Below are 10,641 nucleotides of genomic sequence, written 5' to 3' on the forward strand. Positions count from 1 at the left end.
TAGAATTGTCTTTCTGAAATAAATGAATTTATTTAAACAATTAAACTAATTTATTTAAACAAGTGAAGACCAAGTTTTTAAAATATTTTCTTGGATTTTCAAATTCTATCTGAGTTTTGTCTCGCTTAGAATTAAAAATGTCTAGCAAAGTGAGACCAGCTTGCTAGTAAATAAATAACATTTTAAAAATAGGGGCAACTCACTGGTAAGTGCTGCTATTAGAGCTATTTTTAAAACAGGCCAGCGGGCTACTCATCTGGTCCTTATGGGCTATCTGGTGCCCGCGGGCACTGCGTTGGTGACCCCTGTAATATATACTAGGGCTGGGCGATATGGCCCTTTTTTTATATCTCGATATTTTTAGGCCATATCGCGATACACAATATATATCTCGGTATTTTGCCTTAGCCTTGAATGAACACTTGACACATATAATCACAGCAGTATGATGATTCTATGTGTCTACATTAACACATTCTTGTTCATACTGCATTAATATATGCTACTTTTAAACTTTCATGCAGAGAGGGAAATCACAATTAAGTAAATTGACCAAAACTGCATTTATTAAACAGTTTTTAAGCAGTGGCACAAACGTCCTTTCCAAAAACAGAAAGTGCAAGATTGTCAGAGATATATTAAGTGTCAAATAAAAATGAGCTGCATAACAGGAAATCAAATAGTGTTCGTCCTTCACTATGTGGTAGGTTACTATGGACGTTATTAAATTCAGTTTTTGACTTTTTTCTTCATACGGTGTTGATCTGGAAAGGGTGGTTCGGCATTTTGTGGGTGGGGCACCGAACGGAGATGTTGACATGCGGGGTACTCACTCTTCATTGTCTAGCAAGTGACTTTTCAAATGATGCTCCAGGTTAGCAGTAATGAAACTTTTTATAGCAACGCTTTTGCCGCATGCTTGACTGATTACGGTTGTCTGTTAGACATCTTCCCACTTGAAGCCAAACCACCACCAGACGATGGACCCCCTGCTGTTTTTCTTGGGAATTACTTCTTCCTTCATTCGCACCTTCTTTCTCTCGTATTACCACTCGCACGGCTCTGCTAGCATCACAGCTAACATTATCCATGCTGCTACTTCTCTGCTCCGCAAGGGCGTATACGTATGTGACGTATGAAGGTGCGCTTGAAAGAGAGAGAGACACAAGTAGGAGTGAGAAGAGCCTGTAGTGTAATGCCAGCAGCTAAAAGCAACAGCGTGAGAATGTATACTCAACTATCACGATATAGTCATTTTCTATATCGTACAGAGACCACACTTGCGATATATCGTGTATATCGATATATCGCCCAGCCCTATGCTGTACTTTGTTTTTGTCAGCAGTGGAACTTTCCTTGCTTTTAAATGGACAAAAGTTAAATAGTTATTATGTATTTGTAATGACCTAATGAGCAGCACAGTTACAGTATAAATAAATATGTATGAATGAATAAGTCATCTCTGTTAGTTAGCACATGCCTAAATATATGGTAAATGGGTTATACTTGTATGGAGCTTTTCTACCCACAAGCAGAGGTGGGTAGTAACGCGCTACATTTACTCCGTTACATCTACTTGAGTAACTTTTGGGATAAATTGTACTTCTAGGAGTAGTTGTTATGCAACATACTTTTACTTTTACTTGAGTATATTTATAGAGAAGAAACACTACTTTTTTTTTTATCGAACTGTTAATGCACGCTTTGTTTGTTTTGATTTTGTCAGACACGCATTCAAAGTAGGATCTACGCATGCTTGCGTTTCAGCAATCACATGCAGTCACTGGTGACGTTTGACCAATCAAACAAAACCAGGCGGTCACGTGACCGTCACACGTCGAATCCGACCTAAACAAGTTGAAAAACGTATTGGGGTGTTACCATTTAGTGGTCAATTGTGCGGAATATGTACTGTACTGTGCAATCTACTAATAAAAGTTTCAATCAATCAATCAATCAATCAAAAGTGTAAAGCAAAAAAGACACTTTTTATTTCAACCGTACTTCCCGTCAAAAGCCTAAAGACTGATCGCACAGTTCCTGTCTTCACAATAAAAGTGCCGCTCCATCGCGCCTGCGCTAACAAAATAGGAGTCTCCGAAAGCCAGGGCAAACAAGCGAGCAAGCTACGGGGTTTGCCGCCAATGTATTTATTGTAAAGTGTATAAAAACGAATATGGAAGCTGGACAAATAAGATTCCAAAAACCAACGACTTTCATGTGGTATTAGACAGAAAAGAGGAACTTTTTTCTCCTCCATTTGAAAATGTGGACATTATCAGCAATACTGTCTGATTCCAATCAATGCAAGTCATCAGAATCAGGTAATACACCAACTTATATTCTTGTCTTCATGAAAGATAGGAATCTATATGTTAAACATGCATGTATATTCATTCAAACACCTTTAACATGTGAACAAAAACAGCAAAATAAATAAATATAAATTATATACTGTGTATATCCAGCCATCCATTTCCTACCGCTTATTCCCTTTCGGGGTCGCGGGCGTCTATCTCAGCTACAATCGGGCGGAAGGCGGGGTACACCCTGGACAAGTCGCCACCTCATCGCAGAGCCAACACAGATAGACAGACAACATTCACACTCACATTCACACACTAGGGCCAATTTAGTGTTGCCAATCAACCTATCCCCAGGTGCATGTCTTTGGAGGTGGGAGGAAGCCGGAGTACCCGGAGGGAACCCACGCATTCACGGGGAGAACATGCAAACTCCACACAGAAAGATCCCGAGCCTGGATTTGAACCCAGGACTGCAGGACCTTCGTATTGTGAGGCAGACGCACTAACCCCTCTGCCACCGTGAAGCCCCCTGTGTGTGTGTATATATATATATATATATATATATGATATGTTTGTGTATGTATATGTATATATGAGGTACATCACCTCGACTTGGTCATTTATTAAGTAATTGATTAACGTTGAAAAACTTATTGGGGTGTTACCATTTAGTGGTCAAATGTACGGAATATGTACTGTACTGTGCAATTTACTAATACAAGTTTCAAACAATCAATCGATGAATGCCTACTGAGCCTATGGTGCTGTTAAGTTATTGTGGCTCGAATTGCCGTAATTTTTTTTATTTCAATGTATTATTATTTAATATATATTATTGTTTTAGTTGCTTAAGAGATATTCCTGGCTATGAATTTGCTCATTGCTATTTTTATGTTTTTGTGCATTATTTTTTGCCGTAATCATTAAACAAACAGGTTACTCAGTACTTGAGTAGTTTTTTCACAACATACTTTTTACTTTTACTCAAGTAAATATTTGGATGACTACGCCTTACTTTTACTTGAGTAATAAATCTCTAAAGTAACAGTACTCTTACTTGAGTACAATTTCTGGCTACTCTACCCACCTCTGCCTACAAGGTACTCAAAGCGCTTTGACACTATTTCCACATTCACCCATTCACACACACATTCACACACTGATGGCGGCAGCTGCTATGCAAGGCCCTAACCACGACCCATCAGGAACAAGGGTAAAGTGTCTTGCTCAAGGACACAACGGACGTGACAAGGTTGGTAGTAGGTGGGGATTAAACCAGGAACCCTCAGGTTGCTGGCACGGCTACTCTCCCAACTGTGCCACACTGTCACCTTTATAAATATATCCATCCTTTTCCGCTTATCCGTGGTCGGGTCGTGGGGGCAGCAGCCTTAGCAGGGAAGCCCAGACTTCCCTCTCACCAGCCACTTCGTCTTCCCGGGGAATCCCGAGGCGGTGCCAGGCCAGCCGGGAGACATAGTCTTCCCAACGTGTCCTGGGTCTTCCCAGCGACCTCCTACCGGTTGGACGTGCCCTAAACACCTCCCTATGGAGGCGTTTAACCACCTCTTCTGGCTCCCCTTGATGGCGAGGAGCAGCGGCTTTACTTTGAGTTCTTCCCGGAAGGCAGAGCTTCTCACCCTATCTCTAAGGGAGAGCCCCGCCACCCGGCGGAGGAAGCTCATTTCGGCCGCTTGTACCCGTGATTTTGTCCTTTCGGTCATGACCCAAAGCTCATGACCATAAATGAGGATGGGAACGTAGATCGACCAGTAAATTGAGAGCTTTGCCTTCCGGCTCAGCTCCTTCTTCACCACAACAGATCGATACAGCGTCTGCATTACTGAAGACGCCACACCGATTCGCCTGGCGATCTAAGGGAGAGCCCCGCCACCCGGCGGAGGAAGCTCATTTCGGCCGCTTGTACCCGTGATCTTCTCCTTTGGGTCATGACCCAAAGCTCATGACCATAGATGAGGATGGGAACGTAGATCGACCAGTAAATTGAGAGCTTTGCCTTCCGGCTCAGCTCCTTCTTCACCACAACAGATCGATACAGCGTCTGCATTACTGAAGACGCCACACCGATCCGCCTGTCGATCTCACAATCCACTCTTCCCTCATTCGTGAACAAGACTGCGAGGTACTTGAACTCCTCCACTTGTGGCAAGATCTCCTCCCCAACCCGGAGATGGCACTCCACAATTTCCGAGCAAGAACCATGGACTCAGACTTAAAGGTGCTGATTCTCATCCCAGTCGCATCACACTCGGCTGCGAACCGATCCAGTGAGAGTTTAAGGTCTTGGCCAGATGAAGCCATCGGGACCACATCAACTGCAAATAGCAGAGACCTAATCCTGCAGCCACCAAACCAAATACCCTCAACGCCCTGACTGCGCCTAGAAATTCTGTCCATAAAAGTTATGAACATTATCGGTGACAAAGGGCAGCATTGGCGGAGTCCAACCCTCACGGATAACAGGTCCAACTTATTGCCGGCAATGCGGACCAAGCTCTGACACTGATCATACAGGGAGCGAACCGCCACAATCAGACAGTCCGACACCCCATACTCTCTGAGCACTCCACACAGGACTTCCCTGGGTACACGGTCGAATGCCCTCTCCATGTCCACAAAGCACATTTCGACTGTTTGGGCAAACTCCCATGCACCCTCTAGGACCCTGCCGAGAGTATAGAACTGGTCCACAGTTCCACGACCAGGACGAAAACCACACTGTTCCTCCTGAATCCGACGTTCGACTATCCAGCGCAGCCTCCTCTCCAGTACACCTGAATAGACCTTACGGGGAAGGCTGAGGACTGTGATCCCACAATAGTTGGAACACACCCTCCGGTTCCCTTTCTTAAAGAGAGGAACCACCACCCCGGTCTGCCAATCCAGAGGTACCGCCCCCGATGTCCACGCGATGTTGCAGAGTCTTGTCAACCAAGACAGCCCCACAGCATCCAGAGCCTTAAGGAACTCCGGGCGGGTCTCATCCACCCCTTCTTGCCACCGAGGAGCTTTTTAACTACCTCGGCAACCTCATCCCCAGAAATAAGAGAGGCCACCACATATTCCCCAGGCACTGCTTCCTCATAGGAAGACGTGCTAGTAGGATTGAGGAGGTATTTGAAGTATTCCCTCCACCGTTCCACAACATCTGCAGTCAAGGTCAACAGAACACCATCCCCACCACACACGGTGTTGACATTGCACTGCTTCCCTTTCCTGAAGCGACGGATGGTGGTCCAGAATTGCTTCGAAGCTGTCCGGAAGTCATTTTCCATGGCTTCTCCGAACTCCTCCCATGTCGGAGTTTTTGCCTCCGCGACCGCTGAAGCCGCACAGCGCTTGGGCTCTCGGTACCTATCTGCTGCCTCTGGAGTCCTATGAGCCAAAAGAGCCCAATAGGACTGTTTCTTCAGCTTGACGGCATCCCTCACCGCTGGCGTCCACCAGCAGGTTCTAGGATTACCTCCATGACAGGCACCAACCACCTTGCAGCTATAGCTCCAATCGGCCACCTCGACAATAGAGGTACGAAACATCGTCCACTCGGACTCAATGTCCAGTGCCTCCCTCGTGACATGTTCAAAGTTCTTCCATAGGTGGGAATTGAAACTCTCTCTGACAGGAGACTCTGCCAGACGTTCCCAGCAGACCCTCACAATGCGTTTGGGCCTGCCAGGTCTGTCTGGCATCTTCCCCCACCATCGCAGCCAACTCACCACCAGGTGGTGATAGGTAGAAAGCTCCGCCCCTCTCTTCACCCGTGTGTCCAAAACATGAGACCGCAAATCCGATGACACAACTACAAAGGCAATCATGGAACTGCGACCTAGGGTGTCCTGGTGCCAAGTGCACATATGGACACCCTTATGTTCAAACATGGTGTTTGTTATTGACAATCTGTGACTAGCACAAAAGTCCAATATCAAAACACCACTCAATGTTCAAATCCGGGCGGCCATTCTTCCCAATCATGCTTCTTCAGGTTTCACTGTCGCTGCCAACATGAGGGTTGAAGTCCCCCAGTAGAACGAGGGAATCACCCGTGGGAGCACTCTCGAGTACTCCCTCGAGTGAATACAAAAAGGGTGGTTACTCTGAGCTGCTGTTTAGCGCGTAAGCGCAAACAACAGTCAGGACCCGTCTCCCCCACCCGAAGGCGAAGGGAGCTACCCTCTCCTCCACCGGGTTGAGTTCCAGCGTGCAGGCTTTAAGCAGAGGGGAAACAAGAATTTCCACCCCAGCCCGTAGCCTCTCACCCCCGGCAATGCCAGAGTGGAAGAGAGTCCAGCCCCTCTCAAGAGAACTGGTTCCAGAGCCCTTGCTTTGCGTTAAAGTGAGTCCAAATATATCGAGCCGGAACTTGTCCACCTCAGGCACTAACTCAGGCTCCTTGCCCCCCAGTGAGGTGATGTTCCACATCCCAAGAGCTAGCTTGTGTAGCTGAGGATCGGATCGCCAAGTGCCCTGCCTTCAGCTGCCACCCAGTTCACATCGCACTCGACCTCTATGGCCCCTGCTATGGGTGGTGAGCCCATTGGAGGGGGGACCCACGTTGCCTCTTCGGGCTGGGCCCCATGGGGACAGGCCCGGCCACCAGGCGCTCGCCATCGTGCCCCAACTCAGGGCCTGGCTCCAGATGGGGGCCCTGGTGACCCGCGTCCGGGTGAGGGAAATCTGGGTGCTTTGTGTGTGTTCTTCATAGAGGTCTTTGAGCTGCTCTTTGTCTGATCCCTCACCTAGGACCAGTTTGCTTTGGGAGACACTACCAGGGGACATAGAAGTCACCGGACAATATAGCTTCTAGGATCATTGGGACACGCAAACTCCTCAACCGCGTTAAGGTGGCAGCTCAGAGATGAGATATAAATATATCTTTAAATGAATATAAAAGAGGACTAAATCAAAGCCAGTGAATTCATTTTATAATCCGATTAGTCGAATAGTCGATGACTAGTCGACTATCAAAATAGTCGTTAGTTGCAGCTGACATTAGCTATACAAATCGCTAACTTTAGCAAACATTAATACACAAAGCTAATGTGCGTGCAAGTGTTGTGCATTAGCGTAGTCACGACATTATGCGCTGAAAGCCATAGGAGGACGGAATATAATGCTTACAACACATTGGAAAGCTTTCAAGACATCTGCGTAAAGGTTTCAAACATCCATCCATCCATCCATTTCCTACCGCTTGTCTGTCCCTCTCGGGGTCGCAACCCTCCTTTAAATAACAGAGCAGCATGGAATATAAAAATAAATAATTCAATACAAAGCCTATCAGGGTTTTCTAGTAGATGTCTGAACACATTGAAGACATGCTGAATATGGCAGAAAAATCTAAAACCTATTTAGTTCTTTACGATAATCACAGTAATGCAATACTAGCAACCGCTCAAAGAGGAATTATAGTCTCGAAAAAGAGGTGTTTGTGTTATATTCTGGTCCATAAGACACGGCGACGAATAGAGCCGGGTTTTCATGGGTTATACTGTACTTGTATAGCCTTTTTCTACCTTCAAGGTACTCAAAGCGCTTTGACACTATTTCCACATTCACCCATTCACACACTGATGGCGGCAGCTGCCATGCAAGGCCCTAACTACGACCCATCAGGAGCAAGAGTGAAGTGTCTTGCTTAAGGACACAACTGACGTGACGAGGTCGGTAGGAAGAGGGGATCGAACCAGGAACCCTTAGCTGCATTCGGGCGGAAGGCGGGGTACACCCTGGACAAGTCGGTACCTCGTCGCAGGGCCAACACAGATAGACAGACAACATTCACACTCACATTCACACACTAGGGCCAATTTAGTGTTGCCAATCAACCTATCCCCAGGTGCATGATTTTGGAGGTGGGAGGAAGCCGGAGTACCCGGAGGGAACCCGGAGGCAGCCCACGCAGTCACGGGAAGAACATGCAAACTCTACACAAAGAAAGATCCCGAGCGCAGGATCGAATCTAGGACCTTCGTATTGTGAGGCAGATGCACTAACCCCTTTTCCACCGAGCTGCCAAACAATAAAATAAAATAGTAATAAAATGAAAAAAATGTTTAAAAGAAAGGTGCATAATAAAAACATTATTAAACAATAATTTCATAATCATTTGCTTTTATATATTGATTATAATTAATTAATCATCAATAAGTGTCATTTTAACCTTCGTCTTGTGTTAGGGTCGGCACTGACCCGTTTTCGTTTTTAAATGCATAAAAGAACCACATAAATTTATTTTTGTGAATCAAGGCTTTTTGACTTTGTCAGGAACCTCTATTTCAACAAAATAAAACTTGTTTTTTTTGTTTCACTAAATTATAAAATGCTCTGGTTGAAATTATGACCTTGGTGTTGTTAGGGTCGGTTTCGACCCAGTTATAAAAATAAGACTGTAAAGCAATAAGTAGAGCCAAAACTGAACACACTGACGGCCAGCTCCTCTCCCAATCATGTGAGCTTTAGGGGATTCTCATTTTACCTTGTTATCCAGTACAAAAACAAACAAATACGGGCATGTCCAGACATTTGAGGTCAATTCAGTATAGAGTTGTTGACTTGCAGAGTGCACATCTCTAATTTCCAGCATGCAAAAATGAAAAAAAGATTTACAGTGAGAGAAGTTCTGGATAATATTTTTGGTGAAAATGAGGGAGACGACACAGAGCAGCATAGTGATACTGATGAACAGGCTTCTGAGGAGGAAGACAATGTGGAGTGTCATCCAGAAGACACAGACACATCTGATGAGTCTGATGAGGAGGCCACCGGTGGTGAGAAGACAGAAAATAACTTTTCAGGAGGATAGTTACCAAATAAACCTGTGCTGCATGCTGACATGTTCTAGGTGAAGGACAGTTTGCTTTTACAGACACCACCACTGTTGTCTCATATTGTCCAAAAAAAAAAAACGAATGTGATGCTTGTGTCTACTCTTCACAAAGATACATCAGGAAGTGACAAAAAGCCCACAATTTTCCTCAACTATAACAAGAACAAAGGAGGATTGGACAACCTGGACAAGCTGACTGCCACTTATACTTGCCAGCGAATGACCAGGAGATGGCCAATGGTTGTGTTTTACAACATCCTCGATATGTCTGCATGTCATGTATTTGTGTTGTGGACCCACATCTACCAAGGCTGAAACTCAACCGAAAAAAACAAGCGAGAGAATGATTCTTGAGGAGCGGAAAATTCCCTTGTCAAGCCACACATTGAGCAAAGGGTACGGGTGCCCTGAGACCCAGACGCTACAGCCTTGGTCAGACAGCTGCAGAGCTTGCCTAGCACTCTGTCCACTTCATCCGCAACACAAAGAGCATCCGCGCCAGCATCCTCCTCTACCAGCTCTGCCTCAACACCAACCAAAACAGCCAGCACCACAACTCCTCTCAGGCCATCTGATTCTCAAAGTAAGAGGTGTCAGGTCTGCCCAAGCATCAAGGACAGAAAGACAAACGTATTGTGCTTCAACTGCAAGAAATATCTCTGCAAAGAACACACTAAAAGTGTCAGTTTTTTCCACACATGCATGTAAACACACACACATACACATGCAAGTTCTTGCACACTTTTAGTCTGATTTAGTTTTTTATTAGTTTTGGAACTAGTAATCTATTTCGATTGGTTTGATTTGCTTGATTGGTTGTTATTTGCTTGATGTTGAAGTTCTGTTGCTGAAAAAAAACTTTTTTAGCCTTTTTCTTGAAGTGAATATATATGGGTCGAAATTGACCCGTAACACCATAGATGTTACTATAGTTAAAATTATTTAAATGAAAAAATAAATAAAACAAATTGATTTAAGAAATGTGTTCTAATACCCCTCAGTAATGGTCATGTAACACAGCAGCCTTTTTTTTTAATTTATATGATTCTCTTGAGGTTCGTTTTACCATTTTTTTCAATTGAAATCGAGGGCTATACTGACAAAAAAAAGGCCCAATGGACAACACCAAAAATATTAGAACCAATATTTTCGTGGATAACGAAACCCAACGAGGTAACCAAGAGATGAGAAACAAATTGGATGATAGATAATTGTTTTTACTGTATTTTACAGCTGATTTAAGACATGGGTCAAAACCGACCCGTTAACATAAGAGATGGTAACAGAAAGCTAACACAAGAGGAAGGTTAAATATCATGTAACAATTATTATTTTTTTCTTTAATAGTTTGAAGGCGTCACTTTTAAACAAAGCAGAAGGATGAAATAAACTCAATTACCCACAAAGCATCACGGATATGCTGTTTTGCCCGGAAACGCGTGCGCTTGATTTTATACCAGTACACTCCGGTATAGTGTGTAACAAGCT

Source organism: Nerophis ophidion, linkage group LG16, assembly GCF_033978795.1.
Source record: "Nerophis ophidion isolate RoL-2023_Sa linkage group LG16, RoL_Noph_v1.0, whole genome shotgun sequence".
Lineage (NCBI taxonomy): Eukaryota > Metazoa > Chordata > Actinopteri > Syngnathiformes > Syngnathidae > Nerophis > Nerophis ophidion.